The 20,555-nt window shown below is 43.3% G+C and overlaps 1 protein-coding gene across 1 annotated transcript in view; it reads right to left on the bottom strand.

Moving 5' to 3' along the window:
• Nucleotides 1–9,994, bottom strand: part of ERICH6B (glutamate rich 6B) — a 71,133-nt gene extending 61,139 nt beyond the window's left edge. The window contains exons 1-2 of the mRNA XM_033176966.1: nt 9,940–9,994; nt 1,874–1,925 (exon numbers count right to left, since the gene is read on the bottom strand). The gene's annotated coding sequence lies outside the window, so the exon portion shown is untranslated. The remainder of the gene's footprint in view (nt 1–1,873; nt 1,926–9,939) is intronic.
• Nucleotides 9,995–20,555: the final 10,561 nt, after the last annotated feature.

Raw genomic sequence — 20,555 nt, 5'->3', positions numbered from 1 at the left:
CTCTCACAGCCCCTTCCACAGGCTCTGGTTAAACAATAATTCTCCTTGGTAAAGAAAGTAAAGAGGGGGAGAAGAGGAGGAAGGAGAAGTTGGGTTTCTGTCATTTGCTGAACACTTACTATGTGCCTAGAACAGAAAAAGTTATTTTGCTTTTCTTTTTTCTTTTCCTTTAAAGATTGATCACAATCTGGCAAAGTATAGTTATCCTATTAACTAACTAAGAACCAGGGCAATGAGCCGGTCTGAGGCCACAGCTACTTAGTGCCATATTTGAGACTCAATGTCTGTCTCATTCCAATGTCTAACTACTGCAAAAGAGGAAATAAGCAACATATGTCTTCTTTCCAATCTTTATAACTCAAGTTCTTAGGGATTCCTTCAAATATTTAAAAGCTTTCATGAAAATTATTTAAAAGAACAAAGAAGTAATATTTAGAGTTCCTACTTGCTAAAATGAAATTCACTGAGATGAAAAGACATCCGTGGTTACAAGTTGACTGCACTAATTTTTGAGTCATATAAAGAACCTTTCAATTAACCTCTCTTAAATAGTCACAATTATCAGCAACGAAGCAGAATTATTGATAATTGTTACAACAGATGCCATATTTAATTTCAGATCTCAGAAGATGGGTATTTTTGGGGTGTGTGAAAAATACCTGTCTACCCACTAACTGTGCTGAGATGCCAGGGTTTCAGTAATTATGAGTACATGTTTAGGCTGCCTCGTGAGGCAGTGGGCAGCTGGTGGCAGGAGAAATCGCACTGTCTTCTTGGTTGAGATCCCAAAAGTATATATATATATATTATATATATATATGTATATATATAATAATGTATATATATATACACTGCAAAAAATATATATATATATATTTTTTGAGACGGAGTCTTACTCTGTCACCCAGGCTGGAGTGCAGTGGTGTAATCTCAGCTCACTGCAACCTCCGACTCCCAGGTTCAAGTGATTCTCCTGCCTTAGCCTCCCAAGTAGCTGGGACTACAGGCACCCACCACCACGCCTGTCTAATTTTTGTATTTTTAGTAGAGACGAGGTTTCACCATGTTGGTCAGCCTGGTCTCGAACTCCTGACCTCAGGTGATCCATCCGCCTCAGCCTCCAAAAGTGCTGGGATTACAGGCATGAGCCACTGCAACTCGCCTGAGAAGTATACGATTCTGAACATGTTTGCTGCTTCTGCCACATATCTCCAGGCAATTAATAGATTGACCTAGAAGATCTGTAGGTTCCTTTCTACCCTGTGTTTCTGAGACTAACTATCCCTTGTTCAAAATCCTTGCAGCCAGTTGTGCCTTGGAATTTAGAGATAACAATTACATTGTAGATACAAAACAACCCCAGAGGACTCTGGGGAAGCATGCTGTGGTGAGTCTTAGTATTTCTGCAGCAAACGTGTAAACTTTTACAATAAGTAGGATAAAGAAAAGCTTGTAGTCCCACTTCCGTTTAGGTTGGATCTTGCTCCCCATGGAGTTTGGAAGGTCAGGTTTTGTGGAAAAATGAGTGTCCCACAAACTTAACAGGAAGACTCAGTTCTCAGAACTTTTTGTATTTCAGAGCTTGCAGATAAGAGACTTTAACACTGCAAGAACATTTCTTTGGAAGCCCTACTGGTGGTAACATCTAGAGTTTATTGAATGCCCTGTTCATAATGAGAAATGCAATGCATTTAAAATGCTGTTTCTGTAGGAAAATAAAATCCACTTGACGGAGATCTATTTTGAGATGGCTGTTTCTAGGATCACAGAGTGGCTAACAGGGAGGACAATAAAAATTATTTGAAATCATGACTGTGTAGTCTTCAAGACATGGGACAATGGAGCCCAGTCAGGCTCCTGGCTGAGTACTTACAATGTCAGCGGGTAAACTGAGTCCAAGCCAAGAGAGTTTTCAACAATAACAGCTGAAAGAAAAACGTTTTCTGGTTAGTTACCAAGGAAGTTGGGCAGAGGAAAACATATTTCTTAACAATGCTGGAAAATAGTTTTTTTCTATACTAACATTGGATAGAATTTAGTTTTGTGGTATGTTTCTTCCTTAAAGTTCCTTGGCCAGTATCTTTCATTGAATGTCCAACAGCAAATCAAACCAAAGCAGCCCTCACTTACAGTGTGCCTCTTCTGCCACCTCCACCCCCACCCCTAAATGGCATCACCAATCTGTACACCAAGGCTCCCTGGACACTGCAGAGAACTCACAGGGATGCCACAGTATAGTTTAAATTTTTGAGGGAAACAGTGATACTTTACATCTGTTGGACATCGACTAACTTTAGATTACGCTACATTCCTTTCAATTATGGCATATTTTGCAAAGGTGGGCATTTGGTAGTTATTGAGATAAAAATCAAGCACCACCCCAAAATCAGTATGGAACAGGAAATGAGGGTGGCCACGTCCAGTTGATTCCAAGATTTGGGAAGTTGTGCAATGCCCAATGGGTACACAGGATTCATTAGCAAGTCGTTGCGGGGAAGGAAATCCAAATATTTTCCTCCAAAATGTTGAGAATTGTTAAGTTAAAGACACTGAAAATGCAGGGGAACACTTGGTCTCAGCCTCTGTTTGCTTGACGGCAGCACAAAAATCCTTCCTTATTGGAGATGGCATTTACTTATCGGCCCAGAGAAGACAACAGCAGACACCAGAGGAATCTGGGAACAGATTTTACTCTCTTCCCACACACTTTCCTGCTTTTTGATAGACTGGAATTGCTCTTTTCTTTGTCTTGTCACTACATGGTATTTATGGCTCTTTGTTAAAATACTATTTAAGCAAGGTCCCTAAGCCACTGCCTTGAGAGAGAAATACTTTGGAACGGAGGCCTCTCCTGTGTGATGGGTGTAGCAAGCATTCATGCATTTTTGCATCTGTTTTGTTAATCTGACTTTTGTTTTCAGGAGAGTGTCTCCACTAAGAACCTAGCAAGGGAAAGAAACTAAATCATGCTTTCTCCCCTGCAGCGGCTACTTAAGAAGGAAATAAAAGCATTATTTTTTCCTTCAATTTCTGTGTGTTAAATTGTGACATAAATACGTGACACAAGGATGAGACACAAATATTCATTAAGTTATTTGGATGTAACGATTCAATACATGAAACCTTTAGGGATTCCTTTTGGTCTGTGGGCATCGTGAAAAATTCACTGAGACATTGAGGGTGCCCTGAACAGAGAAAGTTTGCGAACCTCGGGTCTAATTCCCTGAGTGCTCAGATGAAGAAGCTTGGAGTCACCCTTGATTCCTCTTTTTCATCCTCCCAAACCCACGAATCAATCCTTAAGTCCTCTTGCACCACCTCCCACAAAATGTCCTGAATCTGTTCTTCCTTTTACCACCACTGCCATCACCATCGTCAAATCCAGCGTTTTCTATGGCAATCTTTCTGCTTTGGCTCTTGCTTTCCAATAATTCATTCTTCAGAGGTGGCTTTTAAAAACATAAAATAGACCACATTGCTCCACTGCTTCTGTGTTGCTCCCAGTCATCCTCCAGTGGCTTCCACTTCCCTTTGACAGCCTTCCTGGGCTGACCATGTTGGCCCCACATCCTCTCCTGCCCTTCTGGAACCTCTCCTTCCCTTGCTGCAGCCTGTTCTCACCTCAGGATGCTTCCACTTGCCCTTCCCACTCTCTGCAAAGTTCTTCATCCATTTGAAGATCTTCCGACGCTTAGCTCATTCTCAAGTTTCTGCTCCAATGTCACCTCCCCAGCAAGGCTTTCTAAAACTGCCACCCCCGACCCTCATCTCCAATGACTACGTGTATTATCATGTTGTTTTATTTTCCTCATAGTATTTGTTACTCCCAAACATACCATGTTTTTTGGTCTGTAGATTTGAGAGCAGGAACTTTGCTTTCTTGTTCACCACTGTATTCCCATCAGCTAGAATGGTGCCGGGCATTTGATAGGAGCTCAACAAATAATTGATAAAATTAGTAACTGAGTGATTATCTCATATGGTTGTGTGTTTGGATTGTTCACTGATAGCTCCTGAGAAGATCCAGAAGTGAATTGGGAGAAAGGGAGCTGGTGACTTCATGTTGACTGACATATTCATATAATCATACATCACTTGATGATGGGGACATGCTCTGAGAAAGTGCATTATCAGGCAATTTTGCCAGTGTGTTGAAACTACCTTTGCAAAAATTATAACAGTGAGAAAATCATGGGAGTGAAGGCCATCTGATCTGGCCAACCCTTATCTTGCCTTTGGCCTTCAAGATGCTCATAAAAATTCCTAGGCTTAGGCCAGCTAACTTTAGGAGACATTTAGTTTATAGTTGAAATGATAATAGCCCTTCCCCAAACTCAACCACCTTTGTAAAGCTAATGAGAGACCACCAGGCCAGGAGGAGAGAGGAGCCTGAATTCTGCTAAGGTGTAGACATAAACGATTGCCAGCCATTATTCCAGAGGTCACAAGATATGCAGCTTTAATCACTCCTGCAGATAGCATCGCTATTGTAGAACCTAAGATTGGCCTTTTGAGATGTCTTTTTCAGGTTTTTTCATGTCTGACACCTTTGGCTCCACCTGGATCCTCCAACTACTCCTGTGGCCCACTCAAAAGAAGTAACGCAGCAAGCAGGAGAACCATTTCTTATAACCCTATGATTGCACCCCCGAAAAATCAGCAGCAAAAACCCTTTGCCTAGCCACCCCCAACCCTTTTCCCCAAACAATCTTTGAAAATCCCTAACTTCCCAATGCTCAGGGAGATTGATTTGAGTAATGACTCCATCTCCTGTGTGGTGTGGCCAGCCTCACGTCAATTAAACTCTTTCTTTACTGCAGTGTCATGGTCTCTGTGAATTGATTCTGCTTGTGCAGCAGGCAGGAAGAACCTGTCATGTGGTTACAGTGTGAACATCATAGCGTGTGCTCACACAAACCTACATGGTGCAGCCTATTGCTATTATGGTGTAGCCTATTGCTTCTATGCTACAAGCTGGACAGCATGTTACTGTGCTGAATGCTGTAGGCAATTGTAACACAATGGTAAGAATTTGTGCATCTAAACATATCTAAACATAGAAAAGGAAGAGTAAAAATATGGTATTATAATCTTATGGAACTACTGTTGTATACATGGTCTGTCAAGTGAAATGTTATGTGGCAGGACTGTTTGTGTGTATATATATATGTAATATACATTTATATGCAAAAGATATTCACAGACTAGGTCCAATCAAGGACAGGGGCTTCCTATATGCTTGGGAAGAGACAACAAATAGTTACTTTATATTAACTCCATTTTTTTAGCAATACTGATGGTTTACCATAAGTAATCATATTGAGTTGGATAGTTAATGAAGCAATTTCATTATATCATTTGTTATTCTTCACAACAAGCAAGCGTCCCCTATCCCTTACTTTTCTTTCCTTTTCTTTAACTAAAAGAAATTGAGTTAATACTTATAAAGGAACTTTACTATAGCTATAGCATCCAACCAAATGCTAGAATCCCATTGTCCAGCCCGATCAAACCAATGCGTTTTCCTTAACAATAAATCCGGGAAGAGTGCACAGTAAAGCGGCAGCAGGAACAGGTGTCGAATTATTTGACATCTCTGGCAAATAGCAGTGGGGATTAAACAGAGCTTTCTTTAATAAGATTAATTCTCAAATACTAAGAGTGGTCTGGCATATCCCCAAAGATACAAGGCATTTGTATCTATATAAGATTCAAGAAGCTTTCACACAAAGCAATTTTGTTTTTCAACATCAAAGAAATGCTTCAGTGGTGTTGCATGAGGGAGGCATGCTGCAACTAATGCAAAGAGTACAAAACCTTTATAGAAAAGACAGTTTCCTCAGTCAGGAATTGCATCTAGAGATTTCACTGCCCAGGGCATACAGGGCATTGTTCTTAGAGTCATAGGATTAGGGAAAAGGGGAGGCCAGGGGTTAGGAATCAGCTTTACAAATACCCCACACAGGTGTGGTGTCCCCAGACACAGGTGGTGCCCCAGTGATGCCCTTGGCTTTCCAAGGATGGGAGCTCAGTGCCTCCTGAGACCAACTGTTGGACAGAGCTAATGAATAATAAATAATGACCATGACACTGTAATAATAAGGATAACAAAAAGCACAGCCACCATTTCCATGTGCCAGGCACTATACTTAGCATGAATCAAATGGCACACACTTCTGCTGCTAAATCTTCTTCCCTTGGGTTTCCAGCCAGCCTTCTGAGGTCTGCTCCCTGAAGCTACATAGTCCAGACTTGCTTCACAGTGAGCTGCAAATATTTGCAGGTAGCTTTATGTTCTTTATCTGTTTTTTCTTCTGTGCTAAACTTCTACTTATTTTTTGAACCTGATACTGGTATTTACATGGATTGATGTTACATTTCATCTTGCAGGTTTTGCCTCCCCCCTCTAGGCTGCCCAAATATTGGTGAGTCCTCATACTATCATTTAGTGTATTCACCAGACCTTATCCAATGTGCTTCTGAAAATGATAAGCTTCCAACTTTCTCTCCTCTCCTTTTTCTCTTTCTTCTTTACCTCTTTCCTTCCACAAACATTTATTGAGGACTTTTTAATGTCCCAGACACTGTGTCAGGCACTGGGGCCACAAGGTTTCAAAAGGCACACTTATAGATAGTTTTCAAGAAAGCTACTTGCTTAAGAAGAAAGACAGGAAAATAAACTAAAATACAACAGAGTATGATTATGTTGTCATGAACGAAAAAAGAGGAGAGTTGTAACAGGAGTTGGAAGAGAAATCATCTGTAAGGGGAGATGATGGGGAGTTAGCAGATGCCAGCACTACCTCTGGCCTCTGGGGTATGGGGCCCATGAGAGAACTGGGCAGTCCTCACTGAATTAAAAGCTAGCCAGAGGATGTTCCAGGGGAGCTTGTTTATGGAAGGGGCCTATGCCCTTAATGCCCGTGTGACAGCCTTTTCTCCTCCCTCCTACCTACCTGGCCAGTTGGGCTCTTCCTCCCACTGCTGACCTCCCTAAAGAATCAAGGGCAGCTGCCTTGGCTAGGGGGTCTATGTTTTCACATGACAGACTACAGAAACAGCAAGCATTCTGGATTTCAACGGGGTATCAGGGAGGTATAGAACCAGAGAGGAAGGGCATCTTTTATGACCTGAAATTGCCCCACTTAGTGGTTGGGAAAGATGGTAAGACCAGGAGCCAAGGGGCTTTCTGGTTTTGACTGCTCATGGATTTCTTCCATAGGTCACATCGAGGCCATTCTCAATGTGAAGACTGGACTCTTCAGGCGTCCAGGCAAAAGATCTCATTTGCACTTTCCACAGAGTCCAGGATGGTGTCGGGAGTTTGCAAGTTTCTAGGAGTTAGGAATTTTGCAGGCTAGAGAATGGTTTACCTTGGTAGACACGTTATCTATCCTATATTGGACCTAGGTCCTTGTTCAAAGAGGGGACCCTTGTAGCAGTGAGCCCTTCCTAATGAAAAAAATATTCACAGCCAAAAGGCTACAGAGTTCTGGGAATTGGTGGGTTCTGGACCAGATTCCTAATAGTACCTGGGAACTGTACCTGAATCTCTCCTTGGTGCCTCCAATAACCTCTGAGACCTTGTAGAAAGCTGGTTGTACAGACTAATTTGATTAGGGCTGCAAGCTCCAGCTTTTGTCAGGGGTTCAGAAAATTAGGCCTGGGCGAGGAGTATTGACAGTGTTTATTTTGTTAATGTGTCCATGAGCATGATCAGGTGTAGCTCCCTGGGCACTCAGCGCATGGTCACGGCTAAGTGCAGACCACACACATATAGCCATCCAAAAGCACTGCTTGAAGCTGTGAACCAACGTAAAGGTGAAGTTTATCACTACCACCAGTCAAAACTGGACTGGGGATCTTCTATGGATTATAGAGCTGAGAGGCAGGCTTGGGACTTGGGGTGTGCTGCCTAAGCACCCCTTTCTCCTAGAAAGCATCAGTCTGAGAGGGCACAGATGCCTGGTTCCACATTTGGAGTTTGGAGGGATTAAATATGAAACACAGAATAAACTCTTATTAAACTCACACTTTCTAATTTTAGTGGGATAGGAAGAACATAGGCAAATGTTTCTACGCAGAGATTTTTTGAGTTACACAACACAGAAGTGAAGAGGCCGGTAAACCACTAAGGTCTAGGAGGAGACGAGTCGATGCTGGGCTGAGGGACTCATGGGTACAGATTCTTGGCTGAGGTCTGGCAGGGCTGAGGAATTTGCTGCCAGGGTCTATCTCAGCAGGATACATCAGCCCCATCTCCAACAGGAGAAACGGGAGGACAGGGCTTCACCCTGTCTCCTGGTACAAGAGAAGCCTTGAGCTTTGGTAGACAGTTGTATGTGTCCCTTCCAACCAGAGACCTCAACATATTAATGGGTCTTCTTTTTTTTTCTGCAGCATCCAGTACATATTTCTGACAGCTCCTCCAGAGTGGGATTTTATCTGGAGTCCCACCCTTTCTTTTGACTTTCCTATCACTTTATAGCAAGTCCATTCACTCATTAAAACCCAACCCAAAGTCACCTCGTCTGGGAAGACACACGGGCTCTTCCAGAAAGAGTCTGTCTTTTCCCGACTACTCTCTCACTGCCTTTCTCCTATTGCACTTCTCCTTGGTTTGTGTGTCTGCCTCACCCATGAGACTGTAGCCTGGCACCATGTCAGGCACGTAGCAGGATTTCAACAGAAGGACATGGACCGAATGGATGATCCAAAGGAAGGAGAGGCAAACAGGAGGCTGACCACAAATGAAATTTCTGGTTCGGACTTTTCAGCCCCCGTCACTTCACTTTCCCTCTTGCTATGGGGAAAACTCAAGAGATGAGTTATGGGTGGGCTAAGACAGCAAGCTGGGAGGTGGTGAAGAAGATGGAGTGGGCGACCCTTGGTTGTCACTGGGCTTCTGTCAGCCGATGCTTGGAAACCCTAGACGGATCAAGGTGAGAAGCCTCATTTCTGTAAAGGACTCCAAGGATTCCATGGTGCTCTGCAAATGCAATGTGTTCTTGTTGCTGTTGTTATCGTCTACCGTAGCTGTTTATAACCTCGTTCATTAACTTGCAGGATTCTTGGCTGAAGTCTGCTGCTTTCCCCCATGAGGGGAACAACTGATGACCTACTTCTGTGAATTCCATGGTGCCAGGCCTGGGCTGATCTGGATCCACATTAAAACATGCCAGGGGGCAAACATGAAGTCAAAATGTTCTGGCAACCCCCTTAGACCAATCAGTGCAGTTTTTAGCAGTATAGACACCCAGTGCACTCATGACAACATAATTTCCTACAGCCTTTTTTATAAATAGAATTTCAAGTATACTCAGGTTTGAACTTTCAAGGAGGGTGACTTTGAGCCGTCACTCGGCACAGAACACTTGTAAAACACTGACCTTGGTCATTGCTCACCATCTCCCTGGAAGGCCAGTTAGGACTGCTGTTTACCCCCCACGTTAGAGAGGTAGGGGAAGGAAACGGGAAGCAGAGTGACTTGCATTTGGGCCACAGGAGTCGCTTTGTGGGCAAGGCTGGAGTTTTCCATCTGGGGAATTTGTTCCTGGTTGGGGGACTGGTCTATATGCAGGCTGTCAAGGGAGAAGTCATACTGTCCACACTCACACTTATCCCCAGAGCTAGGGGCTTTCTGGAGAGAAAGTGACCCTTTCTCCTTTATTTGTAGAAATTTCATGACCCAACAACGGACTTCACAATGGGGAGAAGCTGGGTCGAAGCAGAGGTCAGAAAGGCCAAGGGAATGGAGAGGCCGAGAAAAGGCGAGAGAAACAAAGAAGTCTATGTACTTGGCGCTTCTTTGTTGCCCAGACCCTCCACTCTGCTTTCTCCCTCGGAAGAGGAGGGGGAAGAGGAGGGGGATGGGGGGTGGTGAGGGACAGGGAGGAAAAAGAGAAGGAGGAGCGCATTGCTAATGTGCGCAGCCCTTACCCAAGCCAGGCACCTGCGCGCATCCTCTGCGATCTCAGGCCCCGGCGTCTGTGGCAGCTCTCGGTTACCATGGGAACCGCGCTCCGCAGCCTCCCCGGGCCCCATCTAATCTGCGTGTGTGCGTGGTGGGGAATTCTAAGCCTCTGCATCTGCCTTCGCCTTCCTTTTCCCAGTCTCTCTCTCGGCGGGGAACTGTTTGGACCAAGCGTCAGCAGTGGCCGGAAAGTTTTCCTGCTGTCTGCGCAAAGGTCGCCTGTGTCAGGGGGAGGTTGCAGCCGTGGGGACTGTGTTTCCCTGAATGGAGACGGTACACGTTAGACCTCCAGGCTGGGACTTTCTAGAATCCTGGGGTCCAGCGCTAAGCTGGTGGTGGCTGCGTAGATGAAGAGATGGGACACGTGGCTCTCAGACCCCTGAATGGGCTCACTGGAGCTGGTCCCCAGGACGAGGCCCTCAGCAGCCTGGATGATAGCCCCTCAGCCCAGGGGGAAATGAACTGCCCTGAAGGGGATAGGGAGTCCCACAAGGGGTTGATCTGGGGCCAAGGGTTGGAGAAAGCTATGTTCCCATGCCCTGGCCACTGTGAGTGGACTTGCAGGAGTTGCAGAGTGGTCAGGTGGAGTGGGAGGCCGGGTTGCAAACTACTTCTATGTAGGCATTCCTGGTCAGTTGTCACAGAGCTTTCAGAAGGACCTCAGTCTTTGAAGTGCTTGCAATTTGCGCTTCCTTTTCTTTTTCTTTTTATTATACTTTAAGTTCTGGGATACATGTGCGGAACGTGCAGGTTTGTTACATAGGTATACACGTGCCATGGTGGTTTGCTGCACCCCTGATCAGCCCATCATCTACATTACGTATTTCTCCTAATACTATCTCTCCCCTTGCCCCCCCACCCCCGATAGGCCCCAGTGTGTGATGTTCCCCTCCCTGTGCCCATATGATGTCATTGTTCAACTCCCACTTATAAATGAGAACATGCGGTGTTTGGTTCTCTGTTCCTGTGTTAGTCTGCTGAGAATGATGGTTTCCAGCTTCATCCATGTTCCTGCAAAGGACATGAACTCATTCTTTTTTATGGCTGCATAGTATTCTGTGGTGCATATGTGCCACATTTTCTTTATCCAGTCTGTCATTGATGGGCATTTGGGTTGGTTCCAAGTCTTTGCTATTGTGAATAGTGCTGCAATAAACATACGTGTGCATGTATCTTTATGGTAGAATGATTTATAATCCTTTGGGTATATACCCAGCAAAGGGATTGCTGGGTCAAATCGTATTTCTAGTTCTAGATCCTTGAGGAATTGCCACAGTGTCTTCCACAATGGTTGAACTAATTTACGCTCCCATCAACAGTGTAAAAGTGTTCCTATTGCTCCACATCCTCTCCGACATCTATTGATTCCTGACTTTTTAATGATTGCCATTCTAACTGGCATGAGATGGTATCTCATTGTGGTTTTGATTTGCATTTCTCTAAAGAGCAGTGATGATGAGCTTTTTTTCATGTGTTTGTTGGCTGCATAAATGTCTTCTTTTGAAAAGTGTCTGTTCATATCCTTCACCCACTTTTTGATGGGGTTGTTTGTTTATTTCTTGTAAAGTTATTTAAGTTCCTTGTAGATTCTGGATATTAGCTCTTTGTCGGCTGGAGAGATTGCAAAAATTTTCTCCCATTCTGTAGGTTGCCTGTTCACTCTGATGATAGTTTCCTTTGCGATGCAGAAGCGCTGTAGTTGAATTAGATCCCATTTGTCAATTTTCGTTTTTGTTGCCATTGCTTTTGGTGTTTTAGTCATGAAGTCTTTGCCCAAACCTATGTCCTGAATGGTACTACCTAGGTTTTCTTCTAGGGTTTTTATGGTTTTAGGTCTTACCTTTAAATCTCTAATCCATCTTGAGTTAATTTTTGTATAAGGTGTAGGGAAGGGGTCCAGTTTCAGTTTTCTGCATATGGCTAGCCAGTTTTCCCAACACCATTTATTAAACAGGGAATGCTTTCCCCGTTGCTTGTTTTTGTCAGGTTTGTCAAAGATCAGATGGTTGTAGATATGTGCTGTTATTTCTGAGGCCTCTGCTCTGTTGCATTGGTCTATGTATTTGTTTTGGTGCCAGTACCATCGTATTTTGGTTAGTGTAATCTTGTAGTATAGTTTGAAGTCAGGTGGCCTCCAGCTTTGTTCTTTTTGCTTAGGATTGTCTTGGCTATATGGACTCTTTTTTGGTTTCATATGAAAGTTAAAGTTTTTTTTTCTAATTCTATGAAGAAAATTAATGGTAGCTTGATGGGAATAGCATTGAATCTATAAATTACTTTGGTCAGTATGGCCATTTTCATGATATTGATTCTTCCTATCCATGAGCATGGAATGTTTTTCCATTTGTTTGTGTCCTCTCTTATTTCCTCTCTTATTTCCTGAGTAGTGGTTTGTAGTTCTCCTTGAAGAGGTCCTTCACGTCCCTTGTAAGTTGTATTCCTAGGTATTTTATTCTCTCTGTAGCAATTGTGAGTGAGAGTTCTCTCATGATTTGGCTCTCTGTTTGTCTATTATTGGTGTATAGGAATGCCTGTGATTTTTGCACGTTGATTTTGTATCCTGAGACTTTGCTGAAGTCGCCTATGAACTTACGGAGTTTTTGGACTGAGACAATGGGGTTTTCTAAAAATACAATCATGTCATCTGCAAACAGAGATAATTTGACTTCCTCTCTTCCTATTTGAATACGCTTTATTTCTTTCTCTTGCCTGATTGCCCTGGCCAGAACTTCCAATACTGTGTTGAATAGGAGTGGTGAGAGAGGACATACTTGTCTTATGCCGGTTTTGAAAGGGAATGCTTCCAGCTTTTGCCCATTCAGTATGATATTGGCTGTGGATTTGTCATAAATAGCTCTTATTATTTTGAGATACGTTCCATCAATACTTAGTTTATTTAGTGTTTTTAGCATGAAGGGTGTTGAATTTTATCGAAGGTCTTTTCTGCATCTATTGAGATAATCATGTGTTTTTTTCATTGGTTCTGTTTACGTGATGGATTACATTTATTGACTTGCATAGGGAAGCTGACTTGATCGTGGTGGATAAGCTTTTTAATGTACTGCTGGATTTGGTTTGCCAGTATTTTATTGAGGATTTTCACATCGATGCTCATCAGGGATATTGGGCTGAAATTGTCTTTTTTTTTTGTATCTCTGGCAGGTTTTGGTATCAGGAAGATGCTGGCCTCATAAAATGAGTTAGGGAGGAGTCTCTTTTTTTCTGTTGTTTGGAATAGTTTCAGAAGGAATGGTACCAGCTCTTCTTTATACCTTTGGTAGAATTCGGCTGTTAATTCATGTGGTCCTGTGCTTTTTTGGGTTGGTAGGCTATTAATTACTGCCTCAATTTCAGAACTTGTTGTTGGTTTATTCAGGCATTCGAATTCTTCCTGGTTTAGTCTTGGGAGGGTATATGTGTCCAGGAATTTACCTATTTCTTCTAGATTTTCTAGTTTATTTGCATAGAGGTGTTTATAGTTTTCTCTGATGGTAGTTTGTATTTCTGTGAGATCAGTGGTGATCTCCCATTTATTGTGTCTATTTGATTCTTCTCTGTTTTCTTCTTTATTAGTCTGGCTAGTGATCTATCTATTTTGTTAACCTTTTCAAAAAATCAGCTCCTGGATTCATTGATTTTTTTGAAGGGTTTTTCGTGTCTCTGTCTCCTTCAGTTCTGCTCTGATCTTAGTTATTTCTTGTCTTCTGACAGCTTTTGAATTTGTTTGCTCTTGCTTCTCTAGTTCCTTTAATTTTGATGTTACGATGTTGATTTTAGATCTTTCCTGCTTTCTCCTGTGGGCATTTTAGTGCTATAAATTTCCCTCTAAACACTGCTTTAGCTGTGTCCCAGAGATTCTGGTACATTGTGTCTTTGTTCTCATTGGTTTCAAAGAACTTATTTATTTTTGCCCTTATTTTGTCATTTATCCAGTAGTTATTCAGGAGCAGGTTGTTCACTTTCCACGTAGTTGTGCAGGTTTGAGTGAGTTTCTTAATCCTGAGTTCTAGTTTGATTGCACTGTGGTCTGACAGACTGTTTGTCATGATTTTTGTTCTTTTGCATTTGCTGAGGGGTGTTTTACTTCCAATTATGTAGTTGATTTTGGAATAAGTGCGATGTGGTGCTGAGAGGAATGTCTATTCTGTTGAGTTAGGGTGGAGAGTTCTGTAGATGTCTGTTAGGTCTGCTTGGTCCAGACTTGAGTTTAAGTCCTACATGTCCTTGTTAATTTTCTGTCTCAATCTGTCTAATGTTGACAGTGTGGTGTTAAAGTCTCCCACTATTATTGTGTGGGAGTCTAAGTCTCTTTGTAGGCCTCTAAGAACTTGCTTTATGAATCTGGGTGCTTCTGTATTGGGTGCATATATATTTAGGATAGTTAGCTCTTCTTGTTGCATTGATCCCTTTACCATTATGTAATGCCCTTCTTTGTCTTTTTAGATCTTTGTTGGTTTAAAATCGGTTTTATAACCGACTAGGATTCCAACGCTTGCTTTTTTTTTTTGCTTTCCATTTGCTTGTAAATCTTCCTCCATCCCTTTATTTTGAGCCTATGTGTGTTCTTTGAATGTGAGATGGGTCTCCTGAATACAGCACACCAATGGGTCTTGACTTTTCATCCGATTTGCCAGTCTGTGCCTTTAAATTGGAGCATTTAGCCAATTTACATTTAAGGTTAATATTGTTATGTGTGAATCTGATCCTGTCATTATGATGCTAGCTGGTTATACTGCCCATTTTTTTAATGCAGTTTCTTCATAGTGTCGATAGTCTTTACTGTTAGGCAGGAATCTAGACCCAACATGGCAGTATCACCTGGCATGGCAGGCCCTTTTTTAGGACTTCCCACCCTTCACTTCCTGCTAAGACTCTCAGCGTGAAAAAAGCCCGCGCCCGCCAAAAAACCCCTGCTCTGCGCAAGCTCCTGGACACATCATTCCTCAGAAACTGAAACCTACAAACCCCGCCTACCTCACCCTATAAAAGGCCCCCGATACCCGCCCCGAGCGTGACTTCCTCAGCCTTCCTCCTAGGGGACTGGTGAACTTCTCCCATGAGCCCAGTAAAGGCTACCTCTGTTCTTACCTGCCTCAGGTCTTCTTGCTTGGCTCCCCATTACATTACATTTACATTTTGGTATGTTTGTGCAATGACTGGTACCAGTTTTTCTTTTCCATATTTAGTGCTTCCTTCAGAAGCTCTTGTAAGGCAGGCCTGGTGGTGACACAATCCCTCAGTATTTACTTGTCTGTAAAGGATCTTATTTCTTCTTCACTTATGAAGCTTAGTTTGGCTGGATGTGAAAATCTGTGTTGAAAATTCTTTTCTTTAAGAGTGTTGAATGTTGGCCCCCACTCTCTTCTGGCTTACAGGGTTTCTGCAGAGCGATCTGCTGTTAGTCTGATGGGCCTCCCTTTGTGGGTAATCTGACCTTTTTCTCTGGCTGCTCTTAATATTTTTTCCTTCATTTCAACCTTGGTGAATCTGACAATTAGGTGTCTTGGGGTTGCTCTTTTTGAGGAGTATCTTTGTGGTGTTCTCTGCATTTCCTGAATTTGAATGTTGGCCTGTCTTTCTAGGTTGGGGAAGTTCTCCTGGATAATATCCTGAGGTGTGTTTTCCAACTTGGTTCCATTCTCCTCATCGTTTTCAGGGACACCAATCAAATGTAGGTTTTGACTTTTCACATAATCCCATATTTCTTGGAGACGTTGTTTGTTCCTTTTCATTATTTTTTCTCTAATCTTATCTTCATGCTTTATTTCATTAAGTTGATCTTCAATCTCTGATATTGTTTCTTCTGCTTGATTGATTTGGCTATTGATACTTGTATATGCTTCATGAAGTTCTCGTGCTGTGTTTTTCAGCTCCATCAGGTCATTTATGTTCTTCTCTAAACTGGTTATTCTAGTTATCCATTTCTCTAACCTTTTATCAAGGTTCTTAGCTTCCTTGTATTGGGTTAGAACATGCTTTGTTAGCTTGGAGGAGTTTATTATTACCCACCTTCTGAAGCCTACTTCTGTCCATTTGTCAAATTTATTCTCTGTACAGTTTTGTTCCCTTGCTGGCAAGGAGTTGTGATTCTTGGATTCCAACTTGGATGAGAAGATGCATTCTAATTTCTGGAATTTTCAGCATTTTTGCCCTGGTTTTTCCTCATCTTTGTGGATTTATCTACCTTTGGTCTTCTCTGTTGGTGACTTTCGGATTGAGTTTTTGCTTGGGTGTCCTTTTTGTTGATGCTCATGCTATTGCTTTCTGTTTGTTAGTTTTCCTTCTAACAGTCAGGCCCCTCTTCTGCAGGTCTGCTGGAATTTCTGGAGGTCCAGTCCAGGCCCTGTTTGCCTGGGTATTATCAGTGGAGGCTGCAGAACAGCAAAGGTTGCTGCTTGCTCCTATCTCTGGAAGCTTCATCCCAGAGAGGCACCTGCCAGATGGCAGCTGGAGCTCTCCTGTATGAGGTATCTGTCAACCTCTGCTGGGAGGTGTCTCCCTGTTGGGAGGCACGGGGGTCAGGGACCCACTTGAGGAGGGAGTCTGTCCCTTAGCAGAGCTCAAGTGCTGTGCTGCAAGATCCGCTGCTCTCTTCAGAGCCGGCAGGCAGGAACGTTTAAGTCTGCTGAAGCTGTGCCACAGCTGCCCCTTCCCCCAGGTGTTCTCTCCCAGAAAGATGAGAGTTTTACCTATAAGCCCCTGACTGGAGCTGCTGCCTTTCTTTCAGAGATGCCCTGCCCAGAGAGGAGGATTCTAGAGAGGCAGTTTGGCTACAGCAGGTTTGGGGTGCTGTGGTGGGCTCCGCCCAGTCCGAACTTCAAGGTGGCTTTGTTTACATTGTGAGGAGAAAGCCGCCTACTCAAGCCTCAGTAATGGTGGATGCCCCTCCCCCGACCAAGCTCCAGCATCCCAGGTTGACTTCAGACTGCTGTGCTGGCAGCGAGAATTTTAAGCCAGTGGATCTTAGCTTGCTGAGCTCGATGGTGGTGGGATCCTCTGAGCTAGACCACTTGGCTCCCTGGCTTCAGCCCCCTTTCCAGGGGAGTGAATGGTTCTGTCTTGCTGGTGTTTCAGGTGCCACTGGGCTATGAAAAAGACCTCCTGCAACTAGCTCAGTGTCTTCCCAAATGGCAGCCTAGTTTTGTGCTTGAAACCCAGGGCCCTGGTGGTGTAGGCATCTGAGGGAATCTTCTGGTCTACGGATTGTGAAGACCGTGGGAAAAGCATAGTATCTGGGCCAGAATGCACCGTTCCTCAGACACAGCCCCTGAGGGCTTCCCTTGGCTAGGAGAGGGAGTTCCCAGACCCCTGTGCTTCCCAGGTGAGGTGATGCCACACCCTGCTTCAGCTTGCCCTCCATGGGCTGTACCCGCTGTCTAACCAATGAGATGAACCAGGTACCTCAGTTGGAAATGCAGAATTCACCTGCCTTCTGCACTGGTCTCGCTGGGAGCTGCAGACCAGAGCTGTTCCTATTCGGCCTACTTGCTCGGGAATCCCTGCACTTTCCTTTCCCATTCTAAATAAATATTCACTTTTGCACCTAAATTCATACTTATAATTATATATTCTTTTTCTTGAAGAGGGTCCATCAAATTGTATAAGCTTCAGGTGTTCACAAAACCTGAAGAATCATGAGTACCCTGCACATAACAGGTGTATGTTAGTGGGTTTTTAAACGTTGTCTCTTGTTGACCTGTGCCAGCTTCTTGGGAGGAGGGTGGGAATGTGTCCAAAAAGGAAGTTCAATGGAAGAGATGTGGGGCACAGAGAACCCAAGGCTGTTCTGCTTGGTGATCCTGTAGGAGCTAAGCAAGTGGAAGGTGATCAGATGACTATCTCTGACTCTCCCCCTCCTCCTCCTGATGTGGAGAAAGTTGGAGAAAACAGAAGAGAGGCCAAGTCCATACCAGTATCAGAAGGTATGGGGAGTAGTGTAGGAGGAACAGGAAGACAGAGGTCCTATGAAGTGTCCAAAGAACTCTTTAGACCACACCCCAAGGATCTCTTGAGCACAATGGAAGAATTTGAGATTGGGTTATGACAACAAGCTTTGCTGGTGATGGGGATGAGAAACTTGTCAAAGACTACTTTTGAAAGCTACACCTCTCAATTATACTCAGGGGCAATGCCAAGGGCTGGCTTGGGGAAACTTCTGTAGCCCCCTATAATCTTTATCGACCTCACCTGAATCTAAGTAAAAAGTGTATTTGTTGTGCAAACACAGGTTCAGGACAAGTTTCCTAGCCCACCACTTCCAACAGTCCATTTCACCTAAATCCCTGTCACATAGACATTTCTGTGTCCACTCCTGGTGACTGCAGTCTTGGTTGTTGTCATGATAAGGCTTTCCACAAGATGGTGCTCATAAGTTTTGTTCTTTAATTTTTTTTGTTGATAGATTCATTACTTTGTTGCTGTTTTATTGAACACCTACTTTGTGGTAGCATTGTTCTAGCAGGTGTTATAGATACAAACTAAGCAAAACAGACTAAATATCTGTTTTCAAAAAATTTTAAAAAGTTGTGATTTTTATACTCTGAAGGTGAAACTGAACAGTGATGTAAGTGTCTCCATTTATGTTGCTGATATTATGCTACATTTCTGACAGTTGCACATTTTTCTTTCTCTAGACTGATGTGGCTTGGAGGAACTATAGATTATTTTATTATTTGACTGGGGAAAAAATTACCTTTTATGTGTCTGTGTAAGCCGCTTTCTGAGATCCTTCCTTTCACCAGGGAAACACCAAATCTTAATTTGGATAATTCCAAATTGTTGCTAAACACCAGCTGATCATTCTCGGGTCTCAGCTTTGGGTTTGCCTGACATCTGAGTAAATTCACGGCTCCTTTTAAAGAAAAATTCTGATAGGTCTTTCAGGTATCCCAGCGACCTGCCTTCAAGTAAGGGTGAGACGGACTTTGATCTGGGTGAGAATTTATCAGACTCTTGCTTTCATTAAAAAAAAAAGTTGGCCCTGCTATTTGACCATCTATCCCAGAGAACACATACAAAGAGCTCATCCTTGCCAAAGGCAAATTTGAAATCACAATTGCAAGAGACAGGCCTGAGGTCCATGTGAATTGCCCATTCCCCCAGGTTCAGTAAGCTTTATGCTTGTTCCAAGTTAGATTCCCAAAGGCAACATCTTTCAGGACATTTACTACACTAGCTTGGCAGCTTCCGGAAATGCCTTCACTTAGCTATGATTGAAGAGTAAGTACGCCCTTGATTTTTATTGCAGGCTAATATAAAAATGGTCATAAAACAAATGTTTCTGTACTTTTGGCAAAAAGATCTGTTAAAGGCATCCGCCTTACAATTTCCATGTTTTTAGTGTAAGGATTCACAAGATCCTCAGATTCGTACCTAACCACCTGCTCGACTTGGCATTTCTGCTTGGATGTCCTGTAAGTGTATCACATCTAATGGGGCCCAAACTGAACTCCTCTTCTTCCCCCAGTGATCTGCTCCTCCCTCAGTCTTTGTCATTCAGTAAACAGCAGCTCCACTGCTCAGACCAAGCAACCCACAACCATCTTGAGTCCTCTTTCTCTCTCTCGGTATGTGCGACCTGTTATCAAGCCCTGTTGCCTCAAGTACAGTCTAGAAGTGAATGGTTTCTTATTAGCTTCTCTGGACTGGGACACGTCACAAGTTTCCTAACTGACCCCTCTTTTTCTGCCCTTTGTTCCCCTACATCCGTCCTTAACATAGCAGCCAGAACCATCCTTTAAAATGCATCTGGTCCTAACACTTCTCCACTCAAAATCTTCCCGTGACTTTCCATCTTCTTGGGAGGAAAATCCCCCAAGGTCTCCATTTCCCCGTCCTTCCCTGCCCCACCCCTGACTTGATGTCCTCCTCATCTGTTCCTGATTCATGTTGCCAGAGCCACACTGGTCTCCTGTGCCCCCATCCCTGGGCCTGGGCACTTGCTTTTCCTTCTGTCGGGAAGACTGTTCCCTAGATATCCACACAACTGCTGCCTCTTCCCCTCTGCGACTCTCCTCAAATGTCACCTTCTCAGTGGGGGGGGTTTCCTAACCCTGCATGTATTAAAACTGTATATAGGGGGCTGTGTGAAAACTACAGCCCCTTTCTGAGCTCTCTCTTTTCTCCCATCCAGCTTCACTTTTTTTCTACAGCACTTATCACTGTCTGACCCACGGTGTATTCTATTTATTGTTTGTCTTGTCCGACTGGAACGTGAGCTCCCTGAGGGTAGGGATTTTTATCTGTTCTGTTTTGTTCGCTTCTGTATTCCAAAACTTACCTAGAACAGTGCCTGAGACATAGTAGGTTCTCAATACGTATTTATCAAATGTATAATTAAATTATCTTGGAATTTAGTGTAAGGAGAAAAAAGATATTTCATGTTAAAGCTGTGTGTCCTCAGGAAATATAATTGATGTGATACATTTTGTAATTTACTTTTTGGTTTTACTACTAGGAAGCTCAAAGTCAAATATAGGAGGAATTAGCATTATGGTTTTGTCCATGGTCTCTAGTTTAGTCATCTTCCTCCTCTATATGGTTGGGGTTGGGTGGGTTTTTTTTTTTTTTTTTTTTTTGGAGA

This window comes from Trachypithecus francoisi, unplaced genomic scaffold (assembly GCF_009764315.1).
Source record: "Trachypithecus francoisi isolate TF-2019V2 unplaced genomic scaffold, Tfra_2.0 Lachesis_group18, whole genome shotgun sequence".
Lineage (NCBI taxonomy): Eukaryota > Metazoa > Chordata > Mammalia > Primates > Cercopithecidae > Trachypithecus > Trachypithecus francoisi.
This window is presented reverse-complemented; position numbering and strand designations above follow the sequence as displayed.